The sequence below is a fragment of the Cataglyphis hispanica genome, chromosome 9 (assembly GCF_021464435.1).
Source record: "Cataglyphis hispanica isolate Lineage 1 chromosome 9, ULB_Chis1_1.0, whole genome shotgun sequence".
NCBI lineage: Eukaryota > Metazoa > Arthropoda > Insecta > Hymenoptera > Formicidae > Cataglyphis > Cataglyphis hispanica.
Genome location: NC_065962.1, coordinates 2,721,415 through 2,740,847, shown reverse-complemented (window position 1 = coordinate 2,740,847; position 19,433 = coordinate 2,721,415). Strand labels below are relative to the sequence as shown.

General features: G+C 31.9%; 1 pseudogene; it reads right to left on the bottom strand.

Annotated features, from left to right (window-relative positions):
• Positions 1-11,856: 11,856 nt before the first annotated feature.
• LOC126851887 (uncharacterized) lies at positions 11,857-15,118 on the bottom strand (annotated as a pseudogene).
• Positions 15,119-19,433: the final 4,315 nt, after the last annotated feature.

The window sequence follows — 19,433 nt, the reverse complement described above, 5'->3', positions numbered from 1 at the left end:
CGATTCTCTCTCTTTGCATAGGCCACCTAATGAGTACCTGGTCCTTTGGTGTTATCCAAATTCACGATGCCACTCTCGTTTCGACGTATACCACCGATTGGTAAAGAATCACGCATAAAAACACCTCTAAAGAATGGTATACGCATACGTTTTGCTAGTTGTTCTAATTGTATGTTCATTGTCACGCCCGTAGGCATATTTAACATCTCTTTGACGTTTTTTTTTCTTCGTTACCACGCCCTGTCCACGTTTGTACGGGCCGAGATACAATCTCTGTCCATATTTGTACGGAGCGAGATAAAGCCCGTAACCTTCCATTGCGCGATTATGGCGTTGCAGCTCCTCCAGCTGATGCCGCGCGGCTTTGCTATCGTTCACCGCTTTTGCCACGCCAGCCGCTCCACCGATCAAGGATCCGAGTGCGCCCAATATCAGTAAAATCGGCAATACACCGCCTCGGTTCGCTGTTGGAATTATTCGTTTTTTCACCGTCTTTTTCTTCGTCTTCGTCTTCGTCTTCATCTTCATATCCATACCGATCTTTGTCTTAGCTTTCATCGCTGCCCAAACAGCTGTAGCTGCGGCTCTTTCACTCAGAGTCGAATCTTTCGCGACATTGCGTTTTTGCGCTCTCTCAGCGAGTATCCTGTTAGCCACGTGTCTTTCGGTGAGATCGGTGCTCCGAGATTACGCAATGTCATGCTCGCGGCACGTCGCGTCCAATGGATTTATATCCTGATCACCTCTCGCCAATCGTTTTTCCAAATGAGTACCCGGGTCGCAAAATTGATAGCCAGGAATATGTAATTCGAAGGAAGTGCGTTTATCGCGCGATTTAATAGACCTCTACCTATTTTCGTTGACATTCGCTGCAATCTTTTATCAACGATGCTGGCCCGTCGATGTGCGTTCGTTGCCACGGTTGATTATAATGTTCGTAGCAGCGACGATATTGTTGAACCTCCAAATTCGCCTTTATATTATGTTCCGGAAATTTATTCCACAGATAATGGATGTGATCGTGCACATTCGCAGCAAAACGATTTTCGGCACAAATTGTAACTGTTCGGTGCTCAAGTTACAAATATCGGAAGGTCTTGATAGCAAGATGAACATTTTTGCTACTGAGTGATTCGCGGTTTCGCACACCTATAAATAGGTGTTCAATCCAACTGCCCTCTCAGTCGGCAGTGTGAAAATGAAATTCGTGTGACAAACGTTGGCGATAATCAAAGTGACGAATTGTGACGATAAATTACGGTTTGGGGAACAACGCGGAGATGCGCAAGCATGGTACAATGTTACCGACTACTATACGCGGTATCATTTGCGGTCCTTCGAATTGTGATAAAACCAACGTGTTGATAAGTTTAATAGAAAGTCCACACGGTGTACGTTTCGAAGACATGTACGTGTACTCAAAATCGCTTCAACAGCCGAAATATCGATATCTGGAGAATTTATTGACATCGATCGACGAAATTGGTTTTTTTACATTCTCCAACAGCAGTGACGTCATTCCGCCTAGCGAGGCGCGTCCAAATTCTATCTTTGTGTTTGATGACGTGGCATGCGATAAGCAAGATGCGGTGACAGAGTACTGACAGAATACTTTTCAATGGATCGACACTCGAGCGTCGACTGCTTTTATTTCTGTCAGACGTACGCGAGAATACCTAAACATCTGATACGCGACAATGCGAACTTGCTGATTCTGTTCAAACAGGATGGTACCAACCTGAAACATGTGTATATCGGTCACGTGAGAATATCGAAATGTCGTACGATGAATTTTGCGCGTTGTGTCATGATTGTTGGCACAAGTATGGATTTGTAATGATAGACAAAGAAAGATCGTTCAACGATGATCGGTACAGAAAAGGATTTAACGTGTTCGCGATACCGCAAAGCGATTAGTCGTTGCCGATACGTCGTGGTGAAACGTGAAAAATTGACACTCTATCGACATGGCTGGCAGCGAGGATATTCGTGAGCGCGAGAAGATTGCGAGGAAAATTGCGAAAACGAGCGAATCGATTCGCAAGAAACATCGCGCTTTGAAGACCGGTAAAATCGAGGAGGATGTATTAGATAGACACTTTAGATCTCTCATCGGACCGCTACAAAAGATTGTCGACAACTTCTAATTCGATCATGGTAAAGAACGAGCCGGGGAGTAACATCGATGCGGAGATCGAACCGTTAATCATCCAGAAGCGTGAGAAGGATGCGACACTGAAAAAGAGAGAAAAACAATCTGACGTCTGGTCGAATCACTCAGCGATATAGCATAAATCAAAACGATTGGACGCTCCACTGGACGAACCGCCGATAACCTCTACACCGCAACAACGAGAAGCGTACCTACAATGCCCGAATTACTTGCTCGCGAGGATGTTTTCGAAACCACCGACGACTCGCTCGTAAGGTTCGTTCGAAATAAATTGCAAACGCCGGAAGGTCAAGAAATGTTGCGAGATCAGTTAGGTTCACTGGATCAAAAGTACATCTGGCCTGTCCTGAGCGGTGATCAACATAGCGGTATAGACAACGTGTTTGGTGTTTATCTCGGTCAAGATGGAATGATGTTCGGTAATAAACTTTTTGATTTGGACAACGCGGATAACATAATTATCGACGGTGGATGATACGCCGGTACACCTGGTCTTTACGAGTTGATCTTCAAGAGAACCACTGATGACGTCATCTATACAGATGATGATAAGCAAACGTACAAGAGCATGCTGTTGGCAACGAGCGCGCATAAAGACAATCACGATGCGCATGGTCGAATACAAGGCAACAGAGGACAAATACAAATACAAAGAAATAATCGCATCGTTGATGTCGATCGAACCGAAAAAGAAAAATCTGGAAAAGGACTATTCATGCCTCGCGCGATGTCGCTAACCGACAATAAGATTGAGTATGTGCTTTGGGACGATCCCAATGAATTGGTGGACGTTTACGATTGCTCGACGCTTCGCGCCAAGCAGGTCACAACGGTCACGACAACGAAATCTTGTCGATCATCGAGGAATTTCGTGAAGCTGGCATTATTATAAATTAAACGGTGCCTCGACAATCGAAGGATAAGACTCGGGAAAAAAAATGATTGAGATATAAATGATAATGTAATTTTTTCAAACATATTATTACGCGTCGAGAGACCAGTCACATCGCTAAAAATATGACATTGTTAAAATCTGATAAAAATATCGAGAAGCTACGACTCGTCGAGGAACTGCATGCTCCGGCGAGAAGAAATTTTCCTCGAAGACACATCATAGTGCAGGCATTAGATGATCTGTGGCAGGCTGACATCGTCGAGATGCGTCCGTACTCGCGTTTCAATAGAGGCCACCACTACATACTTATCGATGTGCTGAGCAAGTACGTGGGCCGTACCGCTCACGAGTAAAGGTGGAAGCGAGACGGCTAATGCTATCGCAGAGATAATTCGAGATAGTAAGAGATCTCCGAGAAACATGCAAACCGATGTGGGGAAGGAATTTTACAACACCGATGTGCAACGGATGCCTCATGAAGAAACATAATATTAATAATTATTCCACGTATTCGGTTGAAGGCATCGATCATCGAACGATTCAATCGTACACTGAAAGACGCTATGTGGAAGATGTTTACGCTCAACGGATCTTACAAATGGGTGAATGAGTTTCCGCGACTCGTGTCGGATTGCAAGCATTGAACGATCGGTTTGTGACCTGTCGATGTAACCTCGATGATCGCCGAAAGACTCTTGGCTACGGTATACAGCGCGATAAAGATAGCGGGTCCAGCAAAGTTCAAACTAGGTGACTCGGTACGCGTTAGCAAATATAAGATGATTTTCGAGAAAGGTTATAATACACCGAATTGAACCGAGGTGTTTAAGATTGTTAAAGTGCAGCGTACTAATCCCGTAACCTATCTACTCGAGGACTATAGCGGAAAATCCAACACTAGAGCGTTCTACGAGTACGAGTTGCGTCGCGCGAATTATCCGGATGTATACCTTGTGGAGAAAATACTTCGCAGGAAGGGTAACGAGATTTACGTGAAATGGTTGGGATTCGATGGATCGCAAAATTCTTGGATACACAAGGATAATGTCGTTTAATTAATATAAACTGTATTTATTTTTACATATGCAAAATATGAAATACATATAAAATATATAAAATATATAAAATATATAAAATATATATGTAAAATGGTTTAATGGTTTAATGGTATAAAATATAAAAAGGAAAAAATAGATTATATATATTTCTTGTTTACCTATCAATAAATTGCACGCACGCACGCACGCACGCACGCACGCGCACACATATAATGAAATAGAAATAAAATAAAATTTTTTTTAATATCTATTTTAATTATATATTTAATTTTTCTTAATTCCTTATTTTGATCCTAACATTCTTCTCCTTATTTTATAATATTGTCACCAAAATTATATATCACTTATTTGTTTATACGTTAGTCATACTGCTTTCTCTCTTTCTCTCTTTTTGGCATTCTCTTCTTTTTCTCTGCTTATTCTTTATTGTATTCATTGCCATTATTATATTCTTTTACTTGTTTTATTTTTATTGTTTGTATTTTTGTTTTCCTATATGATAATAAATTAATTTATCTTTATTTTATAGAGCATAAATGAAACATTGTGTATTTGTAAAACTAAAAGTATTATACATGTGTGTTTGGTTTTGTATATACATTTGTTGTATTTAACTATTATAAAGTAAAAAAAGAAAATAACTTGTATTGTATATCTCATTTATGTTGCATAAAATAAAAATACATAAATTTATTTATTTATTAATTTACGTGTAGAAAGATAAGAATGAAATAGAAGAATAAATGTTGAACAAATATAAAAATATAATAATGGGAATGAAAGAATAATAAATGAACAAAAGAAGAGAGAGAGAGAGAGAGAGAGAGAGAGAGAAGCGTAAGTGAACGTATAAGTGAATATGCAAGAAGCATGAAACAATACGTAGTACATAATGAGCGAGTGATTAGAAAGAGACAGAGTATGATTGAAAAAGAAAGATAGAGAAACTGCAATAATGTTAGTATATGCGTATTCTGCATACATGTATTTTACTCTACACACATGAAAGAGACGAAGATAGTACGATTATGTCTGTCTTTGTCATGTAAGATTGCAGCTCTGTCTATCGCGACATCATGCAACTAATCTGCTGCTCTGTTTTACTCTTGAGCCTTGATCTCGCACACACACATATGCACGAAAATTTTAGATTGCATTAACTTTTTTACAAAGCTTCTAAACTCATTTCTCCAAGTTCACAGATACTTTTGATGAAATACCGAGTGCGTGATTTACTAATTAGACACGTGTAGATTACAAACCTTTTATATTAAATAAATGTTAACAGCAGAAGCCGGAACAAAACTGTAATTTTTTAATTTTTTTTTCACTTTTTATATGAAATTATATCTAACGCATTCCGTTATTATGTATTCTTTAATTATGGAAAAGGATATTTATAATAAATAAAAAGATTATGTACCTTAACTTAATATTCGCGTTTTGATCGGTAAAACAGACCTTACAGATCCCCTTAAGGTTTTTTTTTTAGAGGGATATCATTGTTTTTTGTGATAACTGTTTTTTATAAAAATTTATATTTTTTCTGCAAAATTTAAGTTATTTTTTGGGATAATTATTAAACTTCTTTTGCGTACAAGTTGGGAATTCTTTATGTACTTGGCGTATTTTTTATCTTTGTGAATCTTTTTTTAGAGGGATTATTACTATCATTATTTTTATTGAACAACAATAATTCTTAGTATTAATTAATTACTTATGTCATTATAAATTTGTGTACAATAATCTTTATGTGCACCAGTGCGCACTATACATCCAATCGAATTTCGCTATTAACACATTTGAAAGTAAAGTATACAATATCAAGTGACGCGATAGCGTCGCGACGCCAAGTACATAAGAGAAATACTTTCTAGCTTGTAAACGGTTTTGCCTATGTACAGTGGCCGCGGCATTACCAAGTATTCGGAATTTTAGGTTTAATAAACTTTCAATTAAGATTTAAGAATTAAAGCCGTTAATCAAAAATCTAACGGCGCTTTTATTATATAATGTGGATACAAGCTTTCGATTGCGGCCGGTTCGAATAAGATTGGTGCAGTCAATCGCGAGAAATGATGATCATATATCAGAATTATGAGATTTTTCATTTTCCTTCAATTTCAGATCTCATGTACGTACGTTCGCATGTATACATGCAAAGCGATTTTGTCCTTCAAGGCATGTTTGCAGAGCTCATGTACGATTATTCGCTTGAATGTGCAAATACGCCTTGAGAGACAATGTGTATGTGCGTGCATGATGTAATAATATAAGTGTAACATTGCGCATAATGGCGGCAACATGATGTGATAGCCAATCAAAAATTAGTCCCAAATGCACCAGCAAAATTATTATCATTATCATCATCATTATTATTTTTATTATTATTATTATTATTATTATTATTCTTATTATTATTGTTATTGTTATTGTTATTGTTATTGTTATTGTTATTGTTATTGTTATTGGGATTGTTATTGTTATTGTTTATTGGGATTGTTATTGTCGTTGTCGTTGTCGTTGTCATTGTTATTGTTATTGTTATTGCTATTGTTATTGTTATTGCTATTGTTATTGTTATTGTTATTGTTATTGTTATTGCTATTGTTATTGTTATTGTTATTGTTATTGTTATTGTTATTGTTATCGTTATCGTTATTGTTATTGTTATTGTTATTGTTATTGTTATTATTGATTATGATTTATAATATTACACTTAGTATTCATTTTTGAATAATACAAGTTGTTTTAATATATAAAAAAATAAAAAATATTGGCAACTATTTATTATATTTAATAAAATCATCACAAAACAGTCAAAATATTTCAATATTTTATATGTGATAATTAATTTCAAGAAATTATTAAAACGTTTAAATAAACATGCTTTTTATCTCAGAGAAAGTAGATGTCATAAGAACAGATAAAATATAAATGTCGTAATATGAATAAGGACGGTACAGAACTAAGATTAAATTTATCCGATCTTCTTCATCTACATTGTCATTCTTTAGATTCTGTTGTATAAAATCTTGTTCCATTCGTCAATCTTCAGGAACAGACAAGAGAAATCTATTCTGCCCTCGTTTTTTTTATTGCATGTGCATTAATGCAGGTGACCATTCCCTGATGACCTTCGTACGTTATTAATTCGGTGCAAGGCTATTGTGTCGGCAAGCTATATTGTATATTATATTATATTATAAAATTGTATAAAGTAGTTTTCCATAATTTTTATCAAATTATGTTTTCACTTACAAAAAAGCTCCATATGAGTTATAAATATAATCTTACAATTACAATTAGTCCGTATGACAAATTATGTTTTTATACTTACCAGAGAACTCCATATTAGTTTTTTTGCTTTCGCTACATAATTTACCTATTCGTAGGACCAAGTCTATAACAACCTATAACAAATTAAACACGTATAAAATAGTTGAATCTAAATATCAGAAAAAAATATATTTATATTAGTATACAGTGTTAATATACTTTAAGTTAAGTATTAATATATTTTAATTTATTAAGGATTCTAAAGAGTATTTTCTAAATATAAATTATTTTAAATATAAATTACTTTATTGTTTCGTTGTATATTGTTTATTGCACAGCTTATATATATATATTTTTCTTTTTTTTAATTAAAATTATCTCTATTTATTTTTCTTAATCTCATGTACGTTCTAGTACGTACAAGACATGCAATTACTTTTTGGGGGAAATTTACATTAACTTTAGCAATAACTATATTAGTTAATTTATCAAATATTTTGTCCTCTGCACTAAAAAAATTGTCATGAAAATTTTCAAATTCCTCGTTCATTATTTCAGCTGCATTTTGAAAGGATGCAGAAGGATAAATACAGTTTCCTCAAGATAGGAACAGAAGCCAATCATTATTAGGTATATCAAGAAGTGTTTTTATAGGAACTCCTAAATAATCATATTCATCACGAAATCTATGTGCCACGTAACCGGCAATGTATAAAAGAGTATTCTTTTCTATTATTTCGTGAGTTGTTACTCGTTCAAAATCTTCCAGCAATTTTAATTCTTGGAAAGTAGGTTTATAATTATCAAAATTTAGAGCTGGAAGTATCGATAAAATTACATATGCAATGATACAAATGACACTTGAATCCTTTTTTACTTTAAAAAGTGAATCTTTTTAAAGTAATATAACACTTATATATATTTTGTGTCTAGCATTTACACATAATCTAATTTATAAAATTTTCAATTATACGTAAGTTAATACAAACTATAAATAAGTAAAGAAAAATTACAAATTTTTGATAATACCTTCATTGTTTTCGTCCTCTTCCAAATTATATTGTTCTGTTGTTCCCTTTTCAGTTCTTTTTGTACAAACTGTGTTTAATTCAGGAATGTTCATTAATATTTCCTCTTCTTCTCTCACCATGATATCATCCTCGTCTGAGAGGAAATGTGAGCACATTGGAGTTATAATATTATCGAAAAGGGTATCTTGAATTTCAATTAAAGTTGTAGAACTGCTGTCTCCCGCAATATTTTCACCTGGCGAAATTGCGTGTCCTGAGTTTGAAATGTACTATTGAAATGTACTATTTCAGTCTATTTCGCAATTCCACAGGTGTTGGATGATCTGTGCTCCACCCATCAGTCTCAAATATGAGAATAAATTTTCTAATATGTCCTGATTTAATTTGCTTGTTATCAAATATTCCACTTGAATTATATCAGATGAATATTTTTCTTGAATGTATAAAAACATTTCTATTAAAGATTTATTACACAATAAAATTCATTTTTGAAACGGTAATAATTTTGATCTTTGTCCAACTCGAAATTTTATAATAAATTTATTCATATTATTGATAATTTGATTTTGTTCCTCCAAATTAATTCCATACGCATTCGTGCTTCTATGGTACCCATATTTGTTCTTGTTATTAAAGACATCAAACAAATCATTAAATAATTTGAGTATATCAGCAGTTTTTTTCCATTGTTTTGATTTTAATAAACTATTCTCTCCACACCATTTAATTGCTGCTGCATTTTTATTAGAGAATATTTGTGCCGTCAATTTTACATTTTGTCGCTGTGTTCCTTTAACATCTAAATGTGTTCTACTTAATTTATGAGCTATTTTTTAAATTTCTTATATTGATTGCTAACAGTTTTTCTAAACAATCCTTATTTATAAAATTTCCTTCAATTGTATATCCAGAATCTAAATAAATTATTTCTTGCTAATTTTAGCAAATGAGGAACGTCGGCATAGAAAAAAATTTTCTGTTGGATGTTGGCATAGAAAAGAATTATCTGTTGGATGTGTAATAAAATATTGTTGTTTAATATCTTTCTTCATATTTTTCTGATCAATATTCCAATATTTAATTCATTCCATAATTTTATGTTTGTTGATCCCATGTTACATGTTACAGCCACAACATTATAATTTGATAGATACAGATTGTGTATCACTGTCAATAAAATATCTGGAGACATTGCTCTATCAAAATCATAATAAATAGGCTGTTTCTATTTCAGAAATAATTCTCGAGCCATAATAAATTGGCATGTTTTGTGAGGCCCATAATTTTTTGTCCTTTTTGCTCTAAATCTACTTTATTTGATATATATAATTCATCAAATGTTAACACGGTTAATTTTTCTAATATGCAGAGATTATGTCCTTTGTCTTTCATTATATTAAGGACATCTTTTAAAATGCTAAGTGGGATATTAAATGATGCACACCAATTATGTAAGGTTGTTTCGCATCGCAATGGTATTTTTTAATGTAAATGTTTTTTAAAATTGTGTTTCTTAAATATATCAATACGCCTTTAGACTTAGGGATCTTAAATTAATAGCGGATGGTATATCATCGGACGACCACTTAATTCTCATTTTGTTATTTGGTGACATCAACATTTTTATTTGTCCAGAAGTAAATACTTTTCTTAATGTATTTGCAGCTATATTTTCGGCTTCTTTCTGTTTATCTCTTTCCATTTGTTTAATAATACAAGATTTTTGTTGTACATCCTTTTGCAATTGTCCTATTTTCTTGTTTAATGATTGGTTTCCTCTAAGAAGTTTTTTATTTTGCTCTATTAGCCTATTTTTTTCTATCAATAAATCTTTTTTTTCTTGTTCTGCTCTTTCTAACAAATTAAGTATTTCTACCGGAATATCTTTTTTAAATTTTTGATAAGATATCTCATTTCTGTAAAATAAAAAGTTATATTTTAGTACTAATGTAGTTACAGAATGTATATACAAAAAAAATTATTATATGATAATAAAAATCATATATAATAAAAAAAAGAAACAGAAGTTAATATATAGTGAAAAAGCTATTGTGTTAATATATATAGGAATCAAAGATAAGAACAAACTAAATTGTACTACATACGTCTGTTGTTCTTTTTTAACATGCATTAATGAAATGTCTTTTTCTCTATAAATTTCTTGATCATGTCTTATATTTTCTTCCATAATACGATCAACAGTTTGTATTTCAGCTTCATCTTGTATAGTTACTTCATTTATAGCATCTTCTTTTGAAATAATAACTTGCTAATTTTCATGCATATGTTTAACAAGTTCAACATAAGTAGGTATGTCTATTCTCATTCTTAAATAATTAAATAATTTATTATTTATTTTTTATTATTTATTTATTTATTTATTACTTTTTAAGTAAAAAAATAATAATAAAACTTACTGTACTTTCATCTTTTTGTTTTTATTTTCTTTTTCTTCTATTCCATTTTTAATTTTTCCTTTTTATAAATTTAACATTTTAGTAGGAACTGAGTTCTTTTTCAGTCTCTGTATTTGTTTGGCAGGCACATTGCTTGTATGTGGTTTTGTTCATTTCACTTCAAAGTAATTTTCATTAAAATGAAGATTGCATATTCTTGCTAAATAAAATTTAATTTTATAATATTTATTTATATAATAAAATAACATTATACAAGGTGTCCTGTAATAATCGGATCACCCGTCGTATGCAAATAAAGCGAATTAACCGAATAAAAAAGTTCTCTATTATTCCGCAATTCTATTCGCGCGGATTGGCTGATCTTTTTAAATTAATATCTTATTAATTATTGTGAAAATCGCAAAATGGTACAGAATTTTCCTACTCGGTTTAACTTGCTCTACATAAGATGAGTGATCCGGCTATTATATGGAATATGTATTATACTGTCTTACCCTGTATTATACTGTCAATACAGCCATATTAGTTTTTAACATTTGGGACCAATTTCTGATTGGTTGAAAGGCGGCGATTTTTTTTGGACGACTGCGCATTTACGGCAATGTTACACCTATATTATTACATCATGTGTGCATATGTATGATTCTTATATGTTTCTTATATGTACACTCTTTTATAATCAAAGACACGGTTGTGTCTCGCACCAAGTAGCGAGGCATACCGTGTATCTATATGCGAGTCGGTCAGTTGTAAGTACCTCATAAGTACGGTTTTCAGTAACGGTTGAGCCGATCGAGTTTTTAGTAGGCTTAACACGTTCGCGATGGGATGTACCACCGATGGTACATTCTTGTCTGTCCCATGGGACGGGATAAACCATCGGTAGTACATACACAATTGTCCCATCGGGCGGGTTGAGTCACCGGTGGTACATGAACTATTTTCGCGTCATAAAATTTAAATAACTGATTATTTATTAAAAAATTTATATACATCTTTACATCTATTTCTTTTTATGAATTTCTTTAAAACATTTCAAACACATAACCGGCTGATTGTCGCAAAGAGGACAAAAAGTTGTAACGCGCTTAGCTTTTTTTGCAGCTATGGAGGCGCCTACTATTTCAGATAATTTTTTATAACATTCTTTGCAACGTTTTCGAACATTTCTCGCAAAGCCCGGATATTTTTCTAAATAATGATAGTCCTTATGTTTTATTTGCCTTATTGGCATTTCGTTAGCTGCTAATAATTCGTTAATAATTATTTCTCTGAATTTTAAAATGCTTAATTGGCGACTGCCCCATTTTTTGTGCATGTAATACGCATTTACAACTGCTGCACCGCAAAGCAGCTGTATTAGAATTTTTTATACCACTTTAGTGTGTTTCTTAAGCAATTATAATAGGATGACATTTGATCTGACAAATCAACACCTTTTTTTGCATTATTATAATCAAAAACGAGATCAGGTTTCTTTTTTCCAGATTTTCCTTCGATTAGTACACATTTATGATTTTTCTGAGTTGTTAACATGGAAACTGTTCTTTTATCGGTCCACGAATTTTATGCCTGAATTATTTTTAAAGGCCATAATTTCCCTACGTTTTTGTTTTGTTTTTGCTTCTGCTGGCAAAAATTTTCGGTTTTTTTGCACTGTTCCGCAAAAATACATTTTTTTTTGTAACAGTGATTATGCTAAAGGAATACTGAAATAATAGCTGTCTGTATAGAAAGTTCGATGTTCAAATAATAAGCCATCCATCAGTTTTTCCACAACATCGTATGCATGTCCGTTTGTTGAAGTTGTTGAACTCTTTCCGTTATACACATCTAAATCATAAGTATAGCCATTTGGTAAGCACAATTTATATAATTTTATACCATATTTATGGCGTTTCCCTTTGATGTATTGGCGGAAACGCAAGCGTCCACGCTATAAAATCATGCTCTCATCTATTACTACAGTTTTCCCAGGTTTTACTGTACTCTTGAACGTAGAAATAATTTCCATAATGTCCCTAATTTTGTTCAAGGGATCTTCGATTCTGCATGTTTTATTGTCAGAAAAATATAAATATTTCAAAATGGTCAAGAAACGATCGCGCTTCATGACACTTTTTATACGGGCATTACCATACATGTTATTTTCGGACCAATATAGCCTAATGTTTGGCATTTGTATAATCCTAATTAATAATATACCGATAAAAACCTTTATTTTGCTTATTGTAATGGATACCCAGCAGCTCTGATGTTTTTTTGTTTTCTTTCCAATGCCACTTTGCATGGCATATTCATTTGTCTGTTGAACCATACGATGAATTATGCTATCGGTCAGAAAAAGTCTATATATCTCCAACGGATCATCGCAATTAATATTTTATATTAGAAGCTCCGCCTCTTGCCCACGCTCATGTTTTATTTTTCTGTTTCTGTTGTCTGAATTGATTGCCATTCTTCTTCTTGGAACGTTATATTTGTAGACAAATGCAAATTCGAAAGTGAAAGGCATGAAGTTTCAATACTATATTCTACCTCAGATGTATTTTCATCTGAAGTATAATAGATAGGACGTGGCTTTTTCCTTCTATAACATATATCAGATTCATCTGATGAATAATCGAATTTCTTTTTTGACATCCTGGGGATAATTATTTTGACTGAAATTCGATTTGTAATTAAGGTTATAATACATATACAAACGTTGTATTGTCAAAAATACAATTAAATATTGAGATATATATATAGAATATTACCTCAGAAATAAAATATTATGTAAATTATTATAGCAAAATATTTATTTTGTTATACTTCTTGGATGAATAACAATAGTCGGATGTAGTTTTGACAGAAACAACAACGTGTGTTTTTATTTCGATTGTTTATATTCACAAAAGATGAACAATGTTGAATAAACGAGCATATGATTAATTTCGAATTCCGAACGAAAAAATAGATCATTTCTTAAGTGCCATCTCTGAGTCTCAAGTGTAACACCAAGGAGAAAATAAATGCATACATAATTTTGAATTAGCCCCGCCAGATGGGAGAAAGCGCGAGAAACAACGCCGCCCCACGGCGGGGACACTAAATACAGACCCCGTCGCGAACGTGTTTATGGATAGTTTGGTCTTAATTATATAAGGAAAATGTCTTTATTTTTGCTCTATATGATCTATGATCAGAGATATTACGATGCAAAGTTTCATATGTGAAAATTTTGTTTAAGAAACGTCCGTCATTATCGTCATCAATCAATATATATAATATAATATAAAATAAAATGTTTGCTGCTTTCGACGATAGATTGCGCTAATATTGTTCTGAGTTATATTAGCAACGCTCTGTAGTTAGCGAATGATTGATCAAAAAATTACCATGGTAAGTGCATCTAAACTAAATTTGTGCAAGTTTGAATTGAGTCTGACCATAATGCGCATTCTTTTTTATTGGTCGAAACAAAATTTAAAAAACATGGCAGAAATAATAGAAATTGTTAGAAAAAACATAATAATTTAAAAAGAAATGAAATAAAAAAATTACAAACAATTTATATTTATTTGAATAAAAAAGGTAAATATTCAGATTAGGTTACACCGATGACCTTGACCTTGATGTATGTTGTCAAGGACATGACCCTGAGTAACATTTCCTTATAAATTTATTGGCGGTCTCTTATAGTTTTTTCTCTTATAGTTGTAAAGGTCATGACTCTGAGTAACATAAAAAAATTTTAGCCGTCGATCGCTTATCATTAAAAAGTTATTAACAAAAAAGTTCAAAATATACCAGTACAGTACATGCATAGACAGGAAGCACGAGCGCGTGCGCATGGACGCGCACACACACACACACACACGCACACACACACGCACACGCTCACGCACGCACGCACGCATGCACGCACACACACACACACGCACGCGCGCGCGCGCACATACACGCACACGCGCACACACACACACATCCACATGCACACGCACACGCTCACGCACACGCACACACACACACACACATACACACACACACACACACACAAACAAACAAATACACACACATATACACACACACACACACACACACACACACACACACATGGAGGGGAGTGCAAGGGGGCCTTCGTACCTCTGCCGCAGCCATCCCGCCGACAGGGTGGATCTCGCTTTACAATTTACAAAGTACATGCTACATTGTAAAACAAGGTCTACACTGCCTACCGACGGGGTGGGTGCTGGAGGATAGCTGAAACCCTTTTTCCTCATCGCGTGTGTTTGTGTGATATGCGCGAGCGCGCGTGCTTCTTGTCCATGCATGTACTTTGGTATATTTCAAACTTTTTTTGTTAATAACTTTTTAATGATGAGTGACCAACGGCTAAAATTTTTTTATGTTACTCAGAGTCATGATCTTGATAACATATGTCAATGTCAAAGTCGTTGTGACATCAAGGTGCTCCTCTAAAAGTAAATAATTACCGAAAATACACTAAAACTGTCAAAATTTAATTAAATATCTAAAAAACTATAAGAAACCGCCGATAAATTTATAAGGATAGGTTACTTAGGATCATGTCCTTGACAACATATGTCAAGGTCAAGGTCATCGGTACGGTGTAACCTAATCTGAATATTTATCTAAAAAAATTACGAATAGCTTGTATTTTTTTATAAATTTATATTTTATTTAAATAAGAAAATTACGAACAACTTATAACTTTTTATAAATTTTTAAATTAAAAAAAAAATTAACTTAAATAACAATAATATAACTATATTTAATATAATATTCTAAGATAATAATATACGATATTATAAAAAATATAAACTATAAAATAAAAATAAAAATTTTTTAATTTTTAATTATAGAATGCCATTGTTTTGCTATTGTATATTAATTTGATTATATGGCTTTTGGTGTAGGCAATTTTTATTCTATATGAAATAAATTGTCTCATAATTTTCAAACCTGATTGGTAGTAACTTGCAACAATTGTTAGTAACTTGCATAAGAAATATTTTTTATGCAACATAATTATAATTGCTGCAACAAAAGCACATCAAGTTTTTTTTGGCCAATTTTGGGTACGGTTAAATCAATTAAAAAAACTGAAAAATCAAGTATTTATAATAGCTTTATATTTCTGGAAATGATTTTATATTGAAAAATGAAATAACGTTAACAAGAGAGATAGTTGTGCTTCATTTAGTACTATTTTCATCACAAGATGATAAATTAATGAAAGCACAAAAATTTAACTTATGATCTGTTCCAACAACTAAAGTATTACTAGCTGGACATTTTTATAAAACGTTGAATGCTATACTTTATCATGGTTCATGTATTGATAAAGATCATTATATGAGTATATATAGAGAAGGAACATCTAATATTGGATCGAAGTTGATATTGAGCAAAAGATGTTTATATGAAGATGTTTATATAATATTTTTACAAAAGATAGCTAATAAATAATATATATTGGATATTATGAAATAAAGCAATAGTTATATAGAAGAATTTTTATTAGAAATTTTTATTAGAAATATATTTTTGTAATATCAAACTTGTGATTAATATTTAATAATTGTATTTCTACCAGTCCCACATAAAAGTACCACATGTCTCGTAATGTATCAGCAATTTCGTGAACAACGTTTCACGACCTGCATTATTCATGAACTATAAAAAATATATCCTTACTATTCAAAATACAATTATAAAACTCAGATCTTTCTGTCTTATTTATATAATTAATAAAACTACATGTATAACAATTATTTATCAAAAAATTTATAAATATAGATTGTAAATAGTAATGTATATTTCTGATACACTAATTTGTAATTATCCGTTATTCTTAGATTAAAAGTAAATAAGAAATTTAAAAATTTTGGTTATCTATAATATGCAAAAAAACTGTCGTATTTTGATAAAAAAAGAATGATATCTAAAAAAATTATCTTTTTAAAAAAAGATAAAAAAAACGCCAAGTACACGCGCTATGTAAAAAAATATTATATTTAAATAAAAATATTTTTGTATAAAATAATTATTTAAATTTTCTACAAAAATAATGATATCAGAAAATTGCGCCAAAAAAATAAATATTATCCGGTATGTAATAAATTAAGGTAATAAATTTTAACCGGTTGATATGAGAACGACTTTTTATTGGACACCATTATTATCATCAATATCGCTACGAAAGCAAAGTCAGTATGCGAGATGATTGAGTTTAACAGGTACGACCGTCGCTGTGATAGTCTTACTTAGAATAAGATTCATGTTCATATTGAATACATATTGTTTAATGTATTCGTGTTTATTTTTGCACCTATGTTATTATCCTATCACGAGACGCGCCGGATTCTTATAGTGTTTGTTATTTTTCGTAAATCTAATTCGATTCATTAAGAAGGGCCTGAAATGGGCCAAAACTTTTGATTTTATGTATTTTTCAAGTTTTAACATAATTTATTTGCCCCAATTACTACGTGCTTCAATTGACTTTCATTATTACTTGTTAATTGATATTACAATAAGATTATCAAAAATTAAATATTTTACGAGATATTTCATATTTTATATCAAAATATGTCCAATATAAGATATAAAATATTAATTTATATTAAAATATAAAATATCCCAAAAATTATTTAATAAAAAAGTACGTTATAATAATGTTTTGAAAATGTCTCGACAAGAGCTATAAGAATATGTAATAAAAAATGAGGAATTCCGTTTAAGAAAACATCGATCACATTGATCTGGCCTTGAAAAAGTCTTTCAAAGTCAAGTCCATTTTCATTATGTAGCCCCTTCAAAGAAGCAACTTTTGTCTAAAACATTTTTCCATATCTTATTTTTCGATATATTTGTATATAGTGAATAAAACGATTTATCTTATATATGTATATAGAGCGTTTCCGAAATAAATGCTCAAACTGTAAAAGCATGTACTTATTATAAAAATAAAAAGAAGTTATATAAATATGGGTTCGGAAACGCTTTCTTTGCAAATTATAAACATTTAACAGACTTTAGAACATTTAAACTGTAAGAACATTGCATTACAGAAATTGCTGGAAATTATTTCTTTCAGTATTAATGCATGCCTTGCATCAATGTCACATGGATTGTCGAAGACAATTTAAAAATTCCTGGAATATTTCGTATTTTGTCATACGAAGCGATAATACGATTTTGGAGTACTTCCACAATAGCAACAGGAGTATCATAAATGAGAATCTTTTTATCCTTATAGTACATAAATTAAATTCTTAAAGTTTGATCACAATCAAACAAGTTTATTTCTGAAACACCTTGTATTAGTGTATTTTTTAAGCCGCAGTTTGCATATCACCACAATTGGATATCTGACTATGAAATTATCATAAAAGTGAATCAAATACTTACGTATTTTTCAGGTATAAATTTGACGAGAAATTGTCAAAAAGGCGATGTGTGGAAAAAATTTCGTGTTTGGGTATTGCGCGCTTCTTCTTTTTATTGCTTTATCATCGAAATCTCAGCAAAATTCCATGAGCAATGAAAAGAAAAATAATAATTTGACAATACGATATGAGATGGATACGGATTCTACAACAAACTATGGTGACGAAATGAAAACACTGTTGTATGATTTGTACGAAAAGTTTACCAAGAATACGCAATACGAAAATATACAATATGAATCTCACACTTCCACGAGCAACGATCGCGAGGATGATGATTCGATACTGTACAAACTCGGTACGCAGAACCATGAAGATAATCAAACATCGGTGGAACCTCATACGAATTCATCAAATGTCTACCGTAAAAAAAACTTCATGTCACAGGATAGTTATGAAAACTTGATGAGAATTGAAAACAAAAATAATTCTATGTCGCACAAATTTTTTGAAAATTCTAATATAGATAGTAATATAAATAACATTACTCCATATGAAATGTGTTACAATATTACTTGCATTCAGCTTTGTTGTCCTCTTGGCAATCGCCTAAATGAAAAATGCATCTCGGAAAAAAATAAATATTTCTTCCCAAATGTGTATGAATATATAAATAATTCATTAAAGAATATAAACAAGACAGTAAATGAATTGTTTCGGCTGGTCGTCCACGATCCGTGCCAGGATAAAGATCGTTTCCTGCTTCCCGATGGTTATCAGTATGATTATAAGTTTCTTACCAATGGTTCTCTCTATTTATCTAATTATAAAATATTTGCCAAATTGTCATCATATTGTCTTGCCGTAATAGACATAATAGACGGGATAGATAAGTTCGAAGTTACCATCTGCTCAGAAACTTCTGACGAAGTCTTCAATACAACTTCTGAAAACACCTCGCCAATTGAAGATTTAAAAATCATATACTTGAGCTTCCGTATAGTGCCTATACTATTTTTGGTATTAATATTTCTAGTGTATTCTGTATTGTCAGAGCTATTATTTATACATCAATATCTATTAATATAAACTAATTATCAAAAAAAGATTCAAATTAATAATGATCCACTAATTAATCTTAATGTTATTAAAATAATTTTAGAAAAATTCATTAATTTATCTT